Source organism: Schistocerca nitens, chromosome 2 (assembly GCF_023898315.1).
Source record: "Schistocerca nitens isolate TAMUIC-IGC-003100 chromosome 2, iqSchNite1.1, whole genome shotgun sequence".
In the NCBI taxonomy this organism is placed as follows: domain Eukaryota; kingdom Metazoa; phylum Arthropoda; class Insecta; order Orthoptera; family Acrididae; genus Schistocerca; species Schistocerca nitens.
The window spans coordinates 167,708,803-167,720,032 of NC_064615.1; the positions used below are offsets into that span (position 1 = coordinate 167,708,803).

General features: G+C 43.2%; 1 pseudogene; it reads left to right on the forward strand.

Moving 5' to 3' along the window:
- Positions 1-8,140: 8,140 nt before the first annotated feature.
- LOC126238512 (5S ribosomal RNA) lies at positions 8,141-8,258 on the forward strand (annotated as a pseudogene).
- Positions 8,259-11,230: the final 2,972 nt, after the last annotated feature.

Consider the following 11,230-nt stretch of genomic DNA (forward strand, 5'->3'; position numbering starts at 1 on the left):
CTGACTTTATCAGTTTATCTCATTCATACAAGAGGGAAGAGAAAATCTCGTTTTGAAAACTCCCGAAGAGAGAATGTCGGGGTTGCATAAATCCACTGGATACTCAAGAGATACCCTCAAATCCAGACGAAGATGCATCATCATCATCTGAAGATGAACTGAAAACTATGACCTTACATCTGTGAGTAAATGGAAATGGAATACGGTGGTTTCCTGAACTTTGTGTGGGGTTGCTGGTCTTAACCAATTCCTCTTTGAGAAATGCATGTAACAACGACTGGAAGTAAAAAGAGTTATGTCTTATATTGTCTGTAATTGTGTGACAGTTTCCAGTGAGTCTCAGAGCCTCATTTAGGGTTCAAATATCCCCACAAATTTTTAATTTTTCCATTCTTTAACATTTTAAATTTTGTTATTTACAGAGATGAAGAATAGACCTTCAAGCAATGTACGTTCATTACACAAAACTTATACCTACGACCTATTCACCTTTAATGTAAGTAATAAAATATTTATACGGTACCCCTGTGGAGTTTAAAATTTGAAATGATTCATCTAGCCCTACCTTACCATAATGACAAAATATATCCATAGGGAGGAAATATGTAGACACAGTATCTACTAAATTGTAGTGGGCAACATTGTGAATATCCTGTTGTGCGACAGCAAATTATGACACTCACATTTATTAAAGGAAAAAGCTATACACAATACGAGAAATAGCTGTAGAATGTAAATATGATGAGAAATCACAGTTGTTTGGAATGTTTGCCACTACTAGCACCTTTCAATGCCTGAGCACGTGAGCTAGACATTCTTTGGCTACCAGAGGGTGTATTATTGAATAGAGCTCGGGCGATTGTAAGAAGTAACATTCGAGCTGCAGTTGTTACCAGTCGTCAGCCAGAGAGCTAGAGTGTTGTATCGTGACAGAGTGAGGACCATGGGTGACGGGTGTGCCCCACAAAAAATGAATTAGTTATTTGAAATGATGTTTGTCAGGAGTAAAGTTAAAGGACGATTTCTTAGAAAGGATTTTATAGAAGACGGTTCATTTCGAAAAATGTAATATCAGCGAGTATTTTTCTGGAAGCGCTAGTTTAGTATGTATTGTAGTTTAAAAATATCATTACGTTTAGCAATATCTACGTGCATCAGTCATGTGTCCATTATTACAATTATCTTTCTCACTCTATTGTTAGTTAAAACATTTCATTAGGAAGGCAAAGAATGAACAGTAATGTAAAATTTTCTCTGTGTTCGTTAATATATACTTTTTGGTATCCACGGAAAGTTAATATTATCAGTTTTCTCTTCAGCATTTCAATTATTTTCCTCCCTCCACAGTTAGCTAAAGTATTTCATTAGAAAGGCAAAGAGTGGATCTGATGTAATTTGACGGTCAATTCCAAAGTTAAATTTTATGATCTGTGAAATGCTAAGGAGAAGTCATAATTTTAAAAGAGTTCTATATAATTTTAGAATGCTCTACTACAAGTTTACAAATATTTTATGAAGCTAATCCCTGTTCACAGATGAAAAGTAATTTGGTGAAATCTACCGTGTCATATCTTGTTCTGTTGTGTGGACAGTGAATCATATTCTCAAAAGACAAACAGAACTTTAATTTGCTCATGCAGCCTGATAATAAATAATATAACATTGTAAACTGCAGCGCAGTGGCTTATTACAGTTCATCATTAACTCATCACGTTACAGTGTAGACGCAACAAAGCCGAGTTATTCGTTGCGAGGTAAGAAACAATTTCAGTGCCTAAATGAGCATTTTGAAAGAGAATTTTTGTTTACAAACTTTCATAAGAATTCATTAGATGCGTTTCCAAACATGGCTCAGTTTTAATTACGTACCAGTTAATCATTGTGTGCACGTATGTCAAGTCAAAGTCATTCTGAGTATTACCAAAAACCACTCTTTATTTTCAGTTCTATTTACGGACAGTCCGATGGGCTTCCCCTTAATTAAAGTCATGCACGGAACCGTAATTTGCACAGTTAAGTTCGTGTTTAAAGATGAAGTACCATAAGGCGATTCTAGATCAAAATCAGTAATTTGAATTTTAGAACACTTCTTTCAGATTACTAGCGAGAGGTATTCACACACGCAGTTTCCAGTTCCTCAGCAAAAGTATATTACTTTCGAAGTGTATACATTTATATGTGAAAGGTGAAAGAGGCTGTGAAAAGGAATTTGATATTTGGAACTTTTTCGTTTACTAAGACGGTAACAGAGACAGTGTGACGCAGCTAGCGAAAGAGGTCTTACGAAAGTCAGGTCTGCTGCACCACACTTACGCAATACGTAACTAAGATGCGAGTGATGAATTTGACTGCTGTTACTGATATAATGAGTAGTAAAAACGTTGATCATTTACACCAAGTAGAAAGACATTCTGAGCAAACAATGCCGCTCTCTGAATTTCATCTGGGCTCTTCACAACACATTCCAGTGAAATACGGCATTTCATACCTGCTGGAGTCATCGGTATTTTTTCGTACACACTTTGTTTTAAATTTGCCCCGGAGATTCTGCAATTTACCCGAGGTTCGCCTAAAAGGATGGGCAATCCCTCAGACACTGCAGCATCATTGGGTTGCATAAGAACTAGGCGTTGTCTCCCAGGACTGCGTCGATCGCAACAGACGGCAGGAGACGCGCCACCAGGGGTCCTTCCCGCTAGGGGCCTATTTCCTCCAGCCTGTGACGTGCGAAACTGTATCGGCACGAATTCCTCCGCGGCCCTGCTCTATAGGAGCTCCACCGAAGCTCTGGGCCAATTGATGCGCCGGTCTTAGCAGCCCATCAGGCAGAACTCGGACGGAAGCCAATGCAACGGGAGCTACCTCTTTCCAGCGATATCCCTGTCAGGCAACTACGCCGAACGCTCAATCACCGTAGTTAGGGATTATCGGTATTATCGTCTTCACGTCCTGCGTTTATTCGTTGTGCCTTCCAGGCGTATGCCTGTTAGTGTCTGAGAAGTTGTGTTATATTTTTATTGAGAATAATTTTGCCTTTTTTAATAAATTGTACTTTGGTAGCAATACACCCTTGCTATCATTTATCTTTGGCTTATTATTCCTTTTGATGCATCTCCCCTTGATAGATAAAGGAGATTCCGTCTGGTGAGCGTGCTGGTCGTTTTGTGTTCCCCAAATAACCGATCGAACGATATCCAAACGCTCCGTTAAGGAAGTAATTTCTCACACATTCGATTAAATGAGGTACGTTTGTAAATTACTAAAAATATAAAAAAGGAAACATCTTGCTCGAGATGGATGCGAAAAGTTCCGTCAACCAGTCACGACGCTACTAGAGAGCTACGTAACTGTAACGACGCATTATAGTTTGTTTACTAACGCATGTTACCACTCTGTTACCGGCAATGAAGCTTGCCCCATCTGGCTTTACTGCAGGCAGCCTCACACTTGAAATGGCAGTTAAGTGTTTTGTGTACCGACTTTATAGGTCACCAGGTAGCTAATTCATTATAGAAGTGGTACCTAAAATGGTATACACTTTCACTAACACATTTACTACTTTGCGAAGGATTATGCTTCTGTTGGTTCAGGAAAACACCCTTCCCACCCTATTAAATTTAAATCGTTGGATACATTTAAGAAAATCGGTACGCTACCAAGTGCGCGTCTTTCATTTTCACGAGGCATTTAGCAGCACTCAGAGGATCTACAAACGAGTAACTTGGAGAATGAAATAGAGAACATCCTTACTTACAAATAATCGTTATTTGCTACATTACATAATGCACTTCGCAGGGGAGAGAAGAGATATCGTGTTAATTTATCGGAGAGAATTTTCTCTATTAAATCTGATACACAACACTTTAAAGTTTCCTGGATGATAGTACAAGTTATTGGTCGTGAGCATTAGCGATGACGAACAGTGTGTCATTTCCGGTTATTGCCTAGTGCAGTCGTTCTTGTGCAACAACAACTCTTTCAACAGCAGCTGCATGCTGTCTTATGATAACAATGTGCATGTCGCGAGACACTTGACGTTAGTAGGAGGTGTGGCTACAAAATAGCAGAACCATTACAGTAAAAAAAAATTATTTGAAAAACTTACATACTTAGTTACTGTCACCGTTGATATAGTCCCCTCCTCTCTCCCCACAACGCTCTATACGAAATTTCCATTGATGAAAATACTGCTGGAATTCTTCCTCTGTGACCTCCTGATGACACGTGTCGCTTGCTTCAGTGAACTGGAATCTCGTTTCTCTTAATGCAGAATTGAGCCTGGGGTAAATAAAGTCACATGATACTAGGTCAGGCGGATAAGGAGGGTGGTCTAATACTGGCAAGCTACACTACGCTAGAAAGCTCTTAAAAGACAATGCGGTAAGAACTGGTGCATTGTCTTGATATGGAACCCGTAACTTATTTTTCCACAGTTCCATTAATATCGGTTTGGATCTTGATTTTCTCATTCGAGCTGTTTTCGCTCTAGATGAACTTGGGCCCTTACAGTGCATTGGTTGGCCCTTTTTTCCTGGATCATAAATGGTTCAAATGGCTCTGAGCACTATGGGACTCAACTTCTGAGGTCATTAGTCCCCTAGAACTTAGAACTAGTTAAACCTAGCATAAGGACATCACAAACATCCATGCCCGAGGCAGGATTCGAACCTGCGACCGTAGCGGTTCTGCGGTTCCAGACTGCAGCGCCTTTAACCGCACGGCCACTTCGGCCGGCGGATCATAAATGCAAAGCCAAGATATGTCACATATTATCATTCTTAACTAGTGGTTTTAAAAGTGTCACGAGCTTCATTTTGTTCAAGGGTGAGAATTTTTGGCACTAGTGCCCCATCCACTTTTCACATGTTAAATCTGCTATATAAATTTTGCCTTACGCATTGTTAGTCAATTCCTACAGTATCAGAGACTGAGTGCCTAAACGACGGCCAAGTAGAATCAGATTATCTACTTTTTTAATAGTTCATCCGTTATTTATTTATAGGGCATCCTAGGCGCAAGTCATTTTCAAAGTTTTCTGCACCGTCTTTGACACACATAAACCACACAAAAACCTCGCCTTACATTTGTTTATATGAAAGATGGCTTTTAGTAGCAATTTTTCTTAGTTTCATGCGAAATTTCACGCCAATTCGTTGCTCTGTTATTGCACTCATCGTTTTTATGGCAAAACAAAACCATAGCTCTTATAGAAACGAGGGCCACGGCCACACTAGTTTGTTTACAGACACCATGAGAGGTGGCATGAGCCCCCTCTCATATTTCTATCTTACGATTTTCCTCTCTAATTGCATGCGGTGAAAAGTCGCTATTCCTTCACACGCGGACTTCCCACGCAGCGTCTCTCGTCACCCGGGTGGTCCGGTGACAGGCGGTCTCTGCTGATCTTGAAAGGGTTAAGCCGACGGGTGTGAGGGAGTCGAGTGAATGCTTTCCAGACGCCGACATTGTCAAAAGACACGCCCGCAGGGGCCTGAAGTAGCGGCTGGACTAGAGGTTCCGTTACTTCGCAGAAACTTAGCGAAAACACTTTCTGGCGGGCTACCAGCGAGGCGTAGGAATGACTTGTGTACCCAGGCAGTTGTGGCGGGAAAATTCCCGCGCTTTCTGCAAAATTGTAACTGTGATTGGCTTGATCAGGGCATAGCTCCATGACGTAGCAAACTCAGCGCAGAAATTGGCGCCAACAATCTCCATTGATAGAATGGTAGTGCTCCGGCAATAGAATGGAATTTTCCGCCGATTTTCGAGTTGCTGATTGGAACGTTTAACCACGGCCACTTTCGTGGGGGCGGGAATGTTCTGTGTTCAGCCTGTACGGGTGCTCCAGAGGAGTCGGCTGTCGCCTTTCAGTCAGGGTAGGTTACAAGACTGAGCTCTCGCTGCTCTGGACAGCCTGCCTTCCGTTGGCGGTCTAATATTTTTTTATTTAATTGTAACTTTTTGACGAAGTTGCTGAAGTTTCGACTTCAACGTAACTTTCCGAGTACAGTTGGCAATTGAGCGTTCTGCGTACAAACGGCCTATGTTGTCTGTCTTGAGCAGTTTTGGCTAAAGATGACTGTATCGGAGTTACAGTGTGACTTCGCTTGTTAAAATCAATCACTGTACCGTCAGTGATTGTGTGGCGAGCCTTCTTCGTCTCCCTCAGAGGCGCATTTGTATTGCTAGCAAGTCTTTAGTCTGGAGCAACCAGACCAGGATAATTAGTTTCGGGCTATACTTGCGACATTATCATCACCACAACGGGACATCGAAGCAACCAGCCATTGCCTCCGGTATGCCAGATCGTGTTCTTGCAGTTAAGAAGACAGTTTGGTAATGAATGTCCACAGCACCGGCAGATAGGGATTTTCCTTGGTGACAATCAGAGCTAAGCAGAGCGCGCCTGTTCGTCTTTTTCTAACTTTGTTCTGTCATGGGTGTTCATTGTCTGAATTCTCACTACTGTTGCAGCAATTAATGTTGGGTTGGCTGTGTGTTTCTCTTAAGATTTGAGTTGCAAGGAATTGGCTCCACATACCACTTCGTCATAAATGTCACAATCTAGTTTAGGGACAACTTCACCTTCACAGCATTTATTTGAGTATCCAATTTGAGCCAATTTGATGTATTGTAAAATGTTTCGTGTATTTTGTTTATTATTTTGATTTTAGTCATAATAAATCATGTTGTTATTTTGGACAGAACTTTCATTCTGTTAATCGGTAGAGCAACCCTTTCATTTCTCACAACGTTAACGAAACTTTCCTTTATTTAACTTATTTATCCAATTAAATTATTGCAGGTGCCAAACTCTTTTCTACTCCACTTGCAGGGTCGATTACAGTCAGTTCGCGTTTCTTTTTTTAATCCATGTGCAACAGCAAAAGTCGGAGTTGGAATAAGGGGGGGGGGGCTTAGGGCATACTTTATATATGAAGATTCTAGAAGAATTTAGTGTTAAATACACTGCTAGCCCCGGCACCTCGCAACCACACAGGACTCATTCGACCGAGAATGCTTCACGTTTCCCATCTCTTCGTCTCTTATCTTTGGTGCACGCGCACTTACTTTTTTCCTTCAGTCCAGTTACTTTACAGCCACACCTCATACACCAAGTTCTCTCTGTCTGTTAACAAAACGCACTAAATACATGTAACACTACGAATATCTTAAGTTTATCGTTATTGGAAAGGATATATTACTTTTATTACTTATAGAGGTATCCGGGGGGGGGGGTGGGGGGGGATTTGTTAATACTGTGTCCGGTTGTAGTCGTTGTAGGTTCGTCCGGAGGACTACCCAATCCTTCGGAAGTGTCAGTGGCTGTAACAGGGCAGACTGCGCTCATGAAAACTCTTTATCATTACAGCAAGCTAGGACAGATACAGGCGTGCGCCTTTGGCCAGTGGCGCAGCCTGGCGTCAATCCGCGATGTCTTCGTATTGGTACAGTGGAGGCTATGGACACTCCTGAAGCGTAAGCACGCTGCTTGGATCCTGCATTGGAGAAGCGCTAAGGGGCACCAACAAACATCTGAGGCTAGCGCCACATTCCTGCAGGCCACCTTCGCACAGCTGGTGATGCGAGTTGGAGGCGGTGCTGTACGGCGACCCGAACGCCTGTCCTCAGTGTGCGAATTGCAAGCTGATGATGACGATTGTCCAGAGCACGCTGGGGTGTCCAGCACAGCAGCCTCGAACCTGCCTTGTGGGTCTATCAGCAATCAGGTGACCTTATGTTTCGGTGTCTGCCAGCGAGGGCATGAAACTCTGCTTCAACGTTATCTCAGTCTTGTCACAATTCGGTAGTGCGTGGAGAGTTTTGTAAGTGGCAGTGCGTACAGCCACATGCCTTCAAGATGGTAATTCTAGCACCTCAAATTTCTCTGTCCTGAATTTCCCTTTCATTATGGTACTCTGTCCGTACTGCAGCATACTGTATACCATGTTGCTTGGTGGTTTAAATACTTCAGAGTGAGGTATTAATTAACTTTGTAAAAGTATCCACTCTCAACATTCTCGATGTAACCGCTTGTTAACGACAACCATGTTGATAAAAGTTATATGGAAATATAAACAAATATAGAGCACGGGGAGAGAATTTCTTCTTGGAATTCTCTTCAGACTTTCACCTCTATGGCAATGGCTTTGCCGCAGTGGATACACCGGTTCCCGTCAGATCACCGAAGTTAAGCGCTGTCGGGCGTGGCCGGCACTTGGATGGGTGACCATCCGGGCCGCCATGTGCTGCTGCCATTTATCGGGGCGCACTCAGCCTCGTGATGCCAATTGAGGACATACTCGACCGAATAGTAGCGGCTCCGGTCAAAGAAAACAATCATAACGACCGGGAGAGCGGTGTGCTGACCACACGCCCCTCCTATCCGCTTCCTCAGCTGAGGATGACACGGTGGTCGGATGGTTCCGATGGGCCACTTGCGGCCTGAAGACGGAGCGCATTCATTCAATATCGTCTCTATCCAGCTCTATAACAGAAGTTTTCTATACGAGGAGGAGTAAAAAAGTTCCCGGGGTTTAGCTCTAACTACACTACTGGGAATAAATAGTACATCTGAAAAGAAGACAACTTTGGCGCGATGACGGGGTTTGCCAACTGAGGGATAATAGATGTAGTGATGTAATGTTACTGGTTTCAGCGTCGTCCGCCAACAGGTAGCGTAGGGGCACAGCTACCAGAAGAAAGCAGGCCACTGTGCCCCGGGCTGGCATTCGTGGTTCCAACACCCAAGTGAGCGAATTTGCAACTGGTCAGATTGTGAGCTTCTGAGCCGCGGGATGGTCCTTTCGGGGAATTTACGTACAAGTTGCGTCTGCTGCTTCAGTTGTGCAACGCTCCTGATGTCAGTGGTCACATAAACATTTCCACACCAGTAGACGCAGTTCTGGACACCCATGCAGAACAGACAATCGCTAGGATCGCCGTATTGTAAGGGCAGCAGCAGCAGACCTGGAACCTACCACAGCACAGACGTGAAGGCTTGAGAGCCCAGACGTAACAACACAAACTGTTGCGAAGCGGTTGTTAAAATTGGGACTACGGGCACACACACACCTTAAGCCCTTCTTCCACTTCCGCCACAGCATCGACGTGCACGGCTCGACTGGTGGCGTCGGATGATCACTTGAAATGGCCGAGGCCTACATCGATGAAAGCAGATTTTGCTGCACTCAAGTAATGGTTGTTGTGCTTGTGAAATGACCTAGTGAGCGCTGTCTCGTAGAGAAGATTCGCACAAGGAACCCTGGCCCCACGACAGGCTTATGGTCCGGGATGCGATAAGTTACAACCCTAGTTCATTTTCGATGTTTCTGGAGGGGACACTAAGCAGCTCTCGCTACGTGCAGAATCTTGTTAGATCCGGTCTTTTCCCGTACTTGCGACGGGAAGTTGACGTGTTGTTCCACCAGTATAATGCTCACCCACACACTGCCTGTGAAACTCAACGTGCTGTGAAAGACGTGCGGCAACAGAGTGTGAGGTAACGGGCGAGTCGTCGCGCCCTGAAAATATAAGTTCGGAGGAAGCAGTGGCCGCACGGGCCGCTCGGCCAGCCGGGTCCCGGCAGCGAACACGTGGTGTGGAACGTTAGCCTGACGAGAGAGGTAGCCCCAGCGCGTGGTCCATCGCGCATGTGGATGGGAAATCCTTGGTGACGCTGTGCGCCGGGAGAGCCAAAGATGGCGGACTTTGTGAAATCTTAATGCAGACATTTCACAGTTCGTATAGAAATTAATAGTAGCCAGATGAATCATGATACCTCAAAAAGAAACAAGTACAGTACTATTATTTGCACGACGATTCTGATGGTGTAATCAATTTTCAGTGTCTTTATTAGTTTAAAGTTTAGTATCGGACGGTAAAGTAGACAAGTAACACCCAGCAACGAATTTCCAAAATATAAACGCTTCATCCGATTTTGTCGATCGCCGTGTCTTTAGAAAGTTATTAGTGTACACCTAAATTGGTATGAATTACAGGCATGTAACTTGAATAATACGTGAGTTATTGGAGGTCAAAGGGGCCGATTACTATCGATTGCGTCAGGCCATAAGTACTCCACAGTTACACGAAGAAACGGTAGCAGCATGCTTATAAATATATTTATTCATCTGTGTGTCTGTTTATATCCGATATATACTATTCATGAAGAAATTGGTTAAATATTTACTGTGTTTTAGAAAGCACAGAGACATTAGGCTACTGGCTTACCTTTTGTTGCTATTTCTTTAATATATGTTTATTTGATTTGTTTATGTATTTAATAATGAATCTTAGAGCGTGTTTATGGTCCAGCCGTAGGAATATTTATTTAATTTCAAGTATTTCAATGTAAATACAGTATTTCGAATGTGTTTCATTATTGAAAAAAAAATGGCTATGAGCACTATGGGACTTAACATCTATGGTCATCAGTCCCCTAGAACTTAGAACTACTTAAACCTAACTAACCTAAGGACATCACACAACACCCAGCCATCACGAGGCAGAGAAAATCCCTGACCCTGCCGGGAATCGAACCCGGGAACCCGGGCGTGGGAAGCGAGAACGCTACCGCACGACCACGAGATGCGGGCTTCATTATTGAAGACATGGCGCGAGCGCTCTAGCCGATCACAGCGATCTTGAATTGGGAGACTGTATGGAAGCGAGTTCAGGAGTGCTGGACAGTGTGGCACAGTACGGAAAGTGCTGGACGTGAAGGCGTGACGTACATTGAGGGAAAGACTTGGACAACGGAGCAGTTAGCGTGTGGTCGAGGATGTTAGAAATATTATGGAGTGCCGACTTGTGCACTTGTGAGTTTTCCGTGGCTTCTATAGTGGAGACATAGTGTGTGTTTAGAAGTGAATACCTCGCGAGCAGTGTTGTTGTTCATAACTAATTACGTGCTATTGTCTCCCTGTTACTTGTATTTTATTTAATTGCTGGACCATCGACACCAATAAGGGTTTTGCAGAAATACAACGCATTCTCAAAAGTACTTCTACTATCGTACTCATCATTTAAAGTCGTTGAGATAGTACCTGCACATTTGATTTAATTGCAGTCTTTCATTTTTAAACGTCTTTGTTACTTTCTAAATTCGCAGTTGCTGAGTGATAAGAACCTTCGACCATTCGATTCATGTGCATATTCATATTGTATACTGTATACTGAGCAGTATTTGGCTTGTAATGCGGCAACTACGTATCCCAGCCGAAACGTT